The sequence below is a fragment of the Nelusetta ayraudi genome, unplaced genomic scaffold, assembly GCF_046127955.1.
Source record: "Nelusetta ayraudi isolate G7.1 ecotype Tasmania unplaced genomic scaffold, CSIRO-AGI_Nayr_v1 ptg000031l, whole genome shotgun sequence".
NCBI classification, from domain to species: domain Eukaryota; kingdom Metazoa; phylum Chordata; class Actinopteri; order Tetraodontiformes; family Monacanthidae; genus Nelusetta; species Nelusetta ayraudi.
Window position 1 is genome coordinate 3,094,857 of NW_027466081.1, and position 9,889 is coordinate 3,104,745.

Consider the following 9,889-nt stretch of genomic DNA (forward strand, 5'->3'; position numbering starts at 1 on the left):
ACATGGTTTGCACCCTCAGTACATTGCCGGAAGGCCAAGGCGCAGAAAATTGGGGAGAAGATAAGAAATAAAAATGTAAATAAATAGATAATATAATCAAATGATCTTTTAATTGTCATTATCAAATATATCATTATTATTATACATAATCTATAATAATATCATGATTGCCTTCCAGTCAAAAACATTGTTCATGGTGTCTTGTGTATAACATTATGGTTTGCGCCATTTATCAAGGTGATTTATGTCCTCATGCTAGTCTAGGTAGTGCAAAATTGACAGGCTTGTGACAAAGAGACTGAAGCAACAGACAAACAGCACATCTGTGGGAAAAAAAAAAAAAAAACTTAGAATTGCCCGACTAAGTATGGCCACAATTATCAGCATGGCAGTTGGTAGTATTCTTATTCTGGACAAATGTAACAATTATTGAATAGCGAATACAAGTAAGAAAAAAAAAACATTCTCAAAGTTTAATGTTTCCTTATATGTTTTGTTACATTGTTTGTTAGTTTGCGAAGGGGCTCTCGGGCCAAAAGCTAATGCTGTTTGGGGGGCCATGGAGTGGAAAAGTTTTGGAACCCCTGTGTTAGAACATCATATCGCAAAGTATGTCAACTTTGACACGACCGGCGACCAGTGCAACCACTCTCAGGCGTGCAATCGTTTTTACTGAGATGGCGGCCGTCGGTGACCTAAAAGACTCAACAGCCACAAAGGCGGTAATGTGTCGGTCACGGTCTATCCGCCACGATGGCCCCACATTTGAGCGGAGGGTCCAAGGTGGGTGCAGCCCATCGCGGGTCTCGGGGAAGAGGTGCACTAATGCGTCGACGCGGCACGGAACAGCGCGTGTGCACCCGTCGACAATCGGCGTCGGCGAGAGCCGATCGAAAAAAAAGCTTGCAAGGACAAAAAGTCCAAGACTTCCTGTGACATTTCTTCAAAGACTGGAAATTCTGTTTCTATTTCAAGCGACGTTAAAAGGTGGGAAAGGACGGACGTTTTCGAAGTGAACCTGCAAGCACTCGCTCTCCGTTCTGCACAACATCCCCCCCGCCTTCCTCGACCTCCAAACATAAAAGGTTTTCCTTTTAGTTGCTCCAGCTCTTCCATCTCTTTCTCTCAGCAAAGCAAGCAAAAAAAAAAAAAAAAAAAGCATTAATGCTGACTGTTATGATCATTGTACTGTGCAAAGCAATCTGGAGAGAAGCGAGCCCGGAGAAGGCAGAAATAAAGCCGGCCGCCGTTTGTCTTTCTATACGTGTCCGTATCATTGACTGTAATATGGGCCTTGTATTGATCATGGCAGGATAAATATGTTAGGAGGGCCCTGGGGCAAACGTTTGCTGCAGGCGGTGTGGGGGAACTGCCCCCAGCACTACCGCCCCCACCCCAAGAACAAGTGGCAGAGCGAACTGCTGCGGCTCTATTATAATCCCAGATACAGTCCTCACATGCTGCAGCAACAACACTTTGTGCTCACGGGTAACAATACGGCCAATTGCGTTACTTACATCATCTGGGCCCCAATGCAAAATAAACCAAATTGATAAAAATGAAGCTGCCTGTGTGTTCTTGGCACAATGTCTAATCAAACGAAGGGGAACATGTCCAACCACAGGGGATACATGGTTTGTCTCTCATATCTGGTTAGAAAAGCAAAAACTGTAAAATGATTGGGCGAACTCTCTCTCTGTAAAATTCAAGTCTACCAATCAGATCTGTCACTGCTAGTTTATAGATAAAGCTATACAGACAAGCTACAGCTTTAGGTTTTCGAGTGGCCCGACATTGGCCGCATGTCACCTTATCATTGCTTGACTCTCTTTTGGTCTAAAAAAAAATGAGGCCCACTTCATAACAAAACTGCTGTCCTCGCCACATCCATGCTAACCACATTAGCGCCATCTATTGTTTCTCGATGTTGAACCCATTGTCATCTTGCGTTCACTTCACCTCTCTCTCTCTCTGTATCTGTAAAGGAAGGTGATGAATCTCAAGAGTAAGGCTTAAAAAAAAATACATCACTGTTGTCAGGAAATGTGTCTGCTGCTCAACAGTGCCAATATCTTAATATTGCCCCCCCCCCACCCCAATACAAAAATAAAGTCATGCTCAAAAAATGCGATATTACTGCTGTGTCATTCATGCATTCATGATCCTTTGAGAGACTGACGCAGCCATGAGCGATTAGCATATATTACAGCTCACATATTACATTTAATTGAGTTTATCAGGGTATTAAATCATAACCATGTTAATAAGAAATGCTAAATGCGACGCAATCAATATTACAGACGGACAGGCCTTATAACAGACTTAATATGAAGATATTACCCCCATGTATCGAAGATAACTGCACACGCTAACAAGCATAGAAAATGACAGTGAATGTGTTTGAAAAGAGCGTTTCCGAGGGGGAGTGAACGCAACATTAGCATTTGGCGGAGCCAATCGGATCTATTCTCACATTCAATATCACTGCGTTGTTCGGCTCACTCACTCTCAGTGATCGCAACACACTCAACAGAATCATCAGAATCAGCAGTAAAATTGTTGGTCAGGAGCAGCAATCACTTCCCACTATCTTCAACACTAGAGCGATAAAGAAAGGTAAACAGATCGCCTCTGACCACTCTCACACCCTGAACACCCACTACACTCTGCTCCCCTCAGGGCGCGGGTACAGATCACTCCCACTACGGACAAAAAGTCGCACCTCCAGCTTCCTCCCCACTTCTATCCGCATGCTTAATAGCTGTTTTTCATGTGGTTCTCTGATCTGCACGTACGTATGTATGTATGAATGAATGAATGGATTTGCAAACGTGCTTGTGATGTCTTGACACTTTTAACCGTAAATGAAGTTCCTAACGGAAAAATAAAGTTTTATTGATTGATTGATTGATTGATTGATTGTTGTGCCAGCCTTTGAAATACCTCTGAAAAATAGCTCTGAAAGACCATGCCATTTCTGACAAGGGCAAAACATCCATCCATTCACTTTCAATACCCGCTTCTTCCTGAGCTCAGAGTCACGGGGGTCTGCTGGAGCCTATCCCAGCTGTCACAGGGCGAAGGCAGGGTGACACCCTGGACAAGTCGCCAGTTAATGGCAAAACAATATTTTTGATATATATTTTCACAGAATTACAGAAACCAGTCAATTTAAAAAAAAAAAAAAAAAAAAAAAGACCAGCTTCAAAATTATTTGTGTCCCTAAAGTGTAATTTGCTGTGCAGACAATAGAAAGCATGAACACACAAAAGACACATAAGTATATAGAATATAAAACCAGAAGGGTTGACACAGTGAGGCTAAGAGAACTGTGGCAATGAGCACAGAGCTACAAAAGGTGAGATAATATGATGTGAAGCCCATTCGTATTAGACACTGAGGTATCCCACGACTGATGGGAAAAGTCCTGGATTAGTGCAAAGAATATACGCAGGCACATCATTGAGGTCAACGTCAACAGCAGCAGCAACCAGGACCAACAGTGTATAAATGGTTTCATCTACGCAAGCTAGCAGCAGATTACCAAAGATGTTAAAAATAGTGAAAGCTGTGCCAGAAATTGTGTGTATACGTAATTACTGAAACAATAAATGGGAATGGATTTTTTTTTTTTCTCCTCAATACTAAGAAACCTCGGGAATTATAGATTTGTTGGAGCTCTTTTTCCACTCTGGTGTTAATGTATACTCGCACTGCTTCCTCATATTGCGCCCTCCTCCTTATATATATGGGTCCTACATTAATATTTGGGCAGCTGCTGTCATGCGGCAACCTGCAGGCCACCGCGGGCGTCATAGATTTTCAGTCGAGTGACATTAACCTCAGACTGCCGCTAAGGTATCCCCACCACCGGCCACCCCTCCTCTCTCGCTCAAGCTCAAGCCAGGAGGAAGAGGAGAGAGGACATGGGCGAAATGCATCCGTCCAATCGATGCGCCGATGCGACTGTACACTGGGAGGAATTAGAGGAGCAGGGTGGGTGGGAGGGAGGGAGGGAGGCAGCAAGCAGGGGAGGCATGAAGAGAGGAGACTGGGAGGAAATGAATGGATGAAAAGCAGGTTGAACGTTCTTTACTTCCTCCTTTCCCATGAATGGGATCAGTCAGGAGGACGACTGTCTGCTGTGTGAGGTGATGACTAGTATTCAGGGAAATTATGAGCATGTGTGGCTCCCAACAGCAGGAATGTGAGTCGGGCACAGGAAAGAAGAAGAAAAAAAAAAAAATCCTGACATCAGCCGTCATCCGCTAAGACCACCTTCATTGGCCGTGGCAGGAGCCAGAGCTCCTCCTACTGGAAGACTGCAGGACTACAGACCCGTCTCTCGTTTTGCAGGCACATGCAAGGAAGATGGAGAGCCCGTAATTGAGAGCGTGTTTCGGCGTCCACGTGTGTTACTAAAAGCCCGGAAGTGCGCGGAGAGGCACTCTGACCAAAATGGCCTCCGAGATAAACGGCACAATTGGCCCCAATTGCTGGAGTCTTTGCTGTGTTAGGTGTCTTTGAGAAAGACATTGTGTTTTTTTTGTTTTTTGTTTTTTTTTTTATAAAGAAACATAGAGGAAAAATAATAGATGCTTGGCACTTTTGATTTATTTTAAAGCAAACAGATGAATCATCAAAGTCTAGACGACCAAAGACGATTATATTATATTTGAACAGCTTGAAAAGAAATCCCCGCTCTCATCACAAGTGAGGACGCCACGTTCTTACAAAGCGTGTGGCAGTTTCAGGTGAGAACTTTTGCCCAAACCAGTCAACTCCCATTTGGTTCCCAAACACTCTTTTCATTAAATGAACTTGTTTGTTTTTGTTTTGTTTTCATTTTGTTCTTGTACTGACACTTCTCACAAAGTAACCACAAGTATTGCCGCAGTTCATTCTGACCAACCTGTCCAGAGCTTGTGCCTTAATTGGTGCTTATTTTGGCATCAAGCTTCTTTAATGTGTAAGACAAACACTAAAGATTAGTTTTTCAGGGGCCTTAATAAGGATTAGGATTAGTCCTTGATCCTGTCTGATGCTGCTTTAATGGCTCTCGGCTCAAACACTGAGAGCCCATCAAATATTATTTTTTTTTTTTTATCCTTAATTTTGGAGGCCAAACACTCTATGCATGAGAGAACCTGTGGCTCAGTTTAGCCGCGGCGTCAACGAGGTGCAGCATCAGACGTATTTAACGCGTAAAAAATGTTCCACGAGCGTTGCACTAGGCCGGTGGGACCGGCTGCATCCATTTATGAAAGGGGAACAGTAAATCTTCGTGTAACCAGCCTTCCGTCTCACGCGTCGGACGCATTTACATGAACATAAACTGCACTGCTGAGCCACAGTCGATGTTATTTACATGGCTCGCCTTCACAAATCATGCGGCCTCGGCGGTCTTTACAATCCCCATGACCCAGGACAATCGATTCCGGCAGAGCAAAGCGCTCCATTCCAAATTGCAATAAAAAGACTGGCAACGCTGCAAAGACTGTAAAGGTCCCGCGTATCTTCTCAGAGGCGCAGCTAAGATATTTTGGTCCCCCCCCTCTTTCAGTAGTGTTCTGGCACTCAAGTCTGGAGACCAGTGTTGAGAGCTCTTTAACAAGGTCTCAGTCTTGTCTCAGTCTCGACACTTTGGTCTTGGTCATAACAGTCTTGAGGGAATTTCAGAAACCAGCCAAGATGGTCCTAGTGCAGTCATTATTATTACCCCTAAAAGATGTATCTATTCTAATAACTCCTTGTTGCGTAAAAATGTTCCCTATCTTTTACACTCTTCTTATCCGTCTGCCTGGTTTCTTTGTTTTGCTTGGTCTTTTTGTACAATTCATGCAAGTGGCTGCCTCCTGTTGTTTTCTAACGTTATTTTCGGCCTTGGTTTCGTCTTGGCCTCGATACCCCACCTGTCTTGGGAGTATCTCAGCCTTGGTGGTCCCAATACCTTTCAGACATGTCCATTTCAGCCAGTAAGGCTGTGTTCAGACTGCAGGCAAATCTGATTCCAATCAGATTCCTTCTCAAATCTGATTTTTTTTTTTTTTTTTTAGGGCTGACTGTCTTTAGCAAGTGTCCAAATGGGATCTGGCTCTGTTCAGGCTGGGCCACATTATTGACCCATCTGACAGGTTGCTGTAGCAACGACGTCGGAGCGCCATCCAGCATGTGTAGTGTGTGACGTCATATAATTGTGACAGCGGCACTTGTTGCGACACATTCCCTGCCCCTTCTGGTCTGGCGCATTGGGTCTTGCGTCGCGTAGAGTGACGTCACGAACAGTCAAAACCCATCGCTGAGTTTGGAGCTGTTCACACTGAGACATACCTGTCCAAATGCGAAGGTGGTTTCAATCCGTTTAGCAAAAAATCCGAATTCATGTGATTTGTGACTGTTCAGACCAGAAAAGAGCCAATCCTGTTTCAATTTGGATGGGCTAAAAATCAGATTTTGGCTGGCAGTGTGAACTCGGCCACCTCCACATTTGACAGGAGGATTAAATATGCTGGGAGTTGCAAGTTTGGCGGGGTTCATGTAAGGCTGCTCCACTGGAGTCAGAGGCTCAGAGTAAAAACACAGAACCTTTATAGGAGCTTTAAGGCTCACTCGGCATCTGTTCCCCTCCAATCAGCGAGCTCCGAATCAATCCTAACCGATTTCGCAGGCTGTCCGTGTACACCGCCACCGCTGCGGTGTCACTATCACGGCGCGACAATGGATGGTGCGACAGCGTTGCTTGAGGTCCCCGTGGGCAGCTGCCGCTCTGACTCACTGGGAGACGCATGCCGTTGGGTGATGGGTGAGGAGGGGGGCTGACTCATATCTCTGCTCAGCCCTGGGCTTGGATGCAGCTGACTCACCGTCGCACCGCTGCCAGGTGGGCGAGGCGGCACCGCCGAAGCTGATACGCGGCCAGACGACTCCCCGATGCATCTCTCAATATTAAAAAAACGCAAACGCCGCGCTGTCCGATAAGGCGTTGTTGTCCGCAGCCAGCCAGTTGTCCGTCTTTTCCCTTTCTTTTCATTTTTTCTCCCCCCCGTCTCGCCACAAGATGACAAGGGGGAGATGAAAGGAGATGAGTGAGAGCCGCTGTTATGAGGCATGACTGCTGCTGCACGGACAGATTGGATCTATATGGAGGGCGGGGGGGAGGGGGAAATAGCCACAGGCTTCTTGCAGAAAACGTCTCTGTAGAGGCGTTGATAGCGCGCGTCGTGCAATAATGAAGCGGTAACGCGCCGCAACTGGGTTTAAACGCGCACATAATGCTTCCTGAGGCACATATCAATAATCGTAAAACTCGAGTTCTTAACCAGGCCGACGAGGTTTTACTGCTGCAAGGCTGCGCGGCAAAATTGCGCTGAGAAATTAGCTCGCCTTTGCCTCGGAACGTCAAACTGGATGTGTTCTAATGCAGTCTGGAATCGTGAGTGGTCTGTTGCAGAAAAATGACATCAGTATCAAGTTGAACTTTTGTCATGCTACCTGAGCAAGTAAATAATTAGGTTTCAGTGAGGCCCACTGAAAACCTATTGCAACAACTGTAGCCACAGTTGCACTGTTGCAAAAGCCGATTAAAACTCAGAGCAGAACGTGCACTGGGAGACTGAAGGTGGAGAAATTAGTATTTCTAAGTTGCATCCTTCTGCTTCATCACAATTTTCGTACTTGAAATAATGAGAAAATGTGTAATTAAAAAAACAGGGACTTTGATTTGTTAGTACCAATTTCTTCAAATTCAAGCAGGTTTTCTATTCTGTTGTTAATATGTATGAATATGTTTTGTATTATGTATGTCAGAACAAACAAACCAGTGATTTTACTTTTTTTTCTTTCTTTCATGCAGGACACAGACCTTGATGTTGTTAACTACGGATGACTCTTTAAAAAAAAAAAAAAAAACCTGTGCCATAATGCTTTCTCTATGTGTTGCACTTCAATCAAAAGCTGAAATGAGAATCATGCATTACTCATTACGGGCCCGTTTATCACCTGGCTACACGGTACTTTTAGTAACCATAATGAAAAATCTGTTTGTGAAATATCTCACTTCAAAAGGCAATCTAACTGGCTCGATAAAAGCTGTAAAGTTTTATTATTGTTATTATGGCAAAAGCCCACCATGGCGTGAGTTTATGGGCATTGTTATGAAGCACCGTGTGTGCACTGGGCTGCACGCTAAGACGCACTCGATCTTCGCGGCGAGAGGACGCATTTCTTGATTTGTGCAACGGGGTGAGATTGATGTGAATGGAAGTGTAATTCTGCATGTGACGGCGACTCGGAACGTTCCTGCTTTTTCGTCAGATGTGCCTCTCGTCTCCTTGCATCTCCAGAAGCTGGCGCTGGGAAGTGGGGGTTCTACTACCTGATGATGCAAGCCCTGGCAGGCGTAATGGCAGCTGTGAAGAGCCCCTGCTGGGATGCTGCAGGCGAGCATGTGTGTGTGTGTGTGTTTGTCCCCTACTTGGGGACTTTTTCTAAGGGAAAAAAAAAACAATCTTATCAGAACCAGATGCTCTTAAGGGGGCCAGAGAGAGATAAAGCAGAATGTCATCCCTAATGTCCTGCTTGGGGTGGAGGCTGTGCACTATAAAATATGGTTATGGTTCAGCTGTACAAAATGAATAGAAGTCGGTCCGATGTCCTCGCAGCCGCGACTGTGCTTTCACTCACTTGTGCTGGCACTGTCGTCCTCCGAGGGAGCTCTGATTGTGACGTGCTTATCTCTTAGCTCTCATTATTTCCCCCCTTTTTTTCCTCGCATGAAACGTGTGATTATCGGCCAAATTGCCATCAAGAAATCCCCGCCGCATCATCTTCAGTTCCACGTTCAATCAAACTTTGTCGAGTAGGAAGGCACAAGGGTGGGAAATTTCCTTGCCGCGTCGTGTCTTGCAGCACTGAGATGTAAACAACATGAACATCGAGATGCATAAACAATAATTACTGCTGTTTTTGTTTGTTTGTTCATTTGTTTGTTTTTATCGGGGGGGGGGTCAAATGTGTTCTAGACTGGCGCAGTAATTATGTCAGAAAATGGGTATGAAGGCTCATTTCAAACAAAAGTGCGATTTCAGGCAGGGACATTAGTTAATATTGTACATTAAAAAAAAATCAAAACAGAAAATCACTGTTGTACTAATCCTTCCTTTAAGCATATTTTGTTTGCTGTTCGAATCAATATCTATAACTCTATCTTTGCATTTCTTTATTCTTGTTTTTTCTAAGCCAATATACAGTAGAACAAAGCAGGGGGTTCTCATACCATATGTTCTCCGTTCAATCTGCTTGTCTTCCTCCATGAGAAATTGCCACGGTTTTATTTTTACCGGTCAGTTCCGCCCCAGCCTCATCCAGTATTTTGGTAGTACTGCTTATTCACCAAAGGAGGGCAATATGGAGCCGTGATTCTCGGCAATGACAACCACGACCAACACCTACCGAACCAGGAAACCAGCTGACTGGCTGTCAAGTTCCACTCACGATCAGAAGGGAACTTCCTCTGTACGATTCGTTTTCATCTTATAACGATCACCAACATTCATAGTGCCGTTGTTTTTTGTTTGTTTTAGATTTTTAGAGGGAGGGGAAATGCTTTACAGATTTTAGTTCACAATTCAAATTGTATGTAATTTTTGTCTTGAGGTGGAAAAGTGAATCTCTTCATGGACAAAATAGAAAGTGACATGGACGAATTTACTGTATTATATTTTGAATTTTAGACATTATACTGTTACCTCCAAGTCAAAACTGGATGTGTCACTATTACACTTTCACACTTCTAAGATAATGCCCCTTTTGCATCCAGAGCTTCACAAGTCGGCAACAAAATGTTGTGATTGTAAACAAACATAAACAAAAAGTAATTTATTTGTTTCTG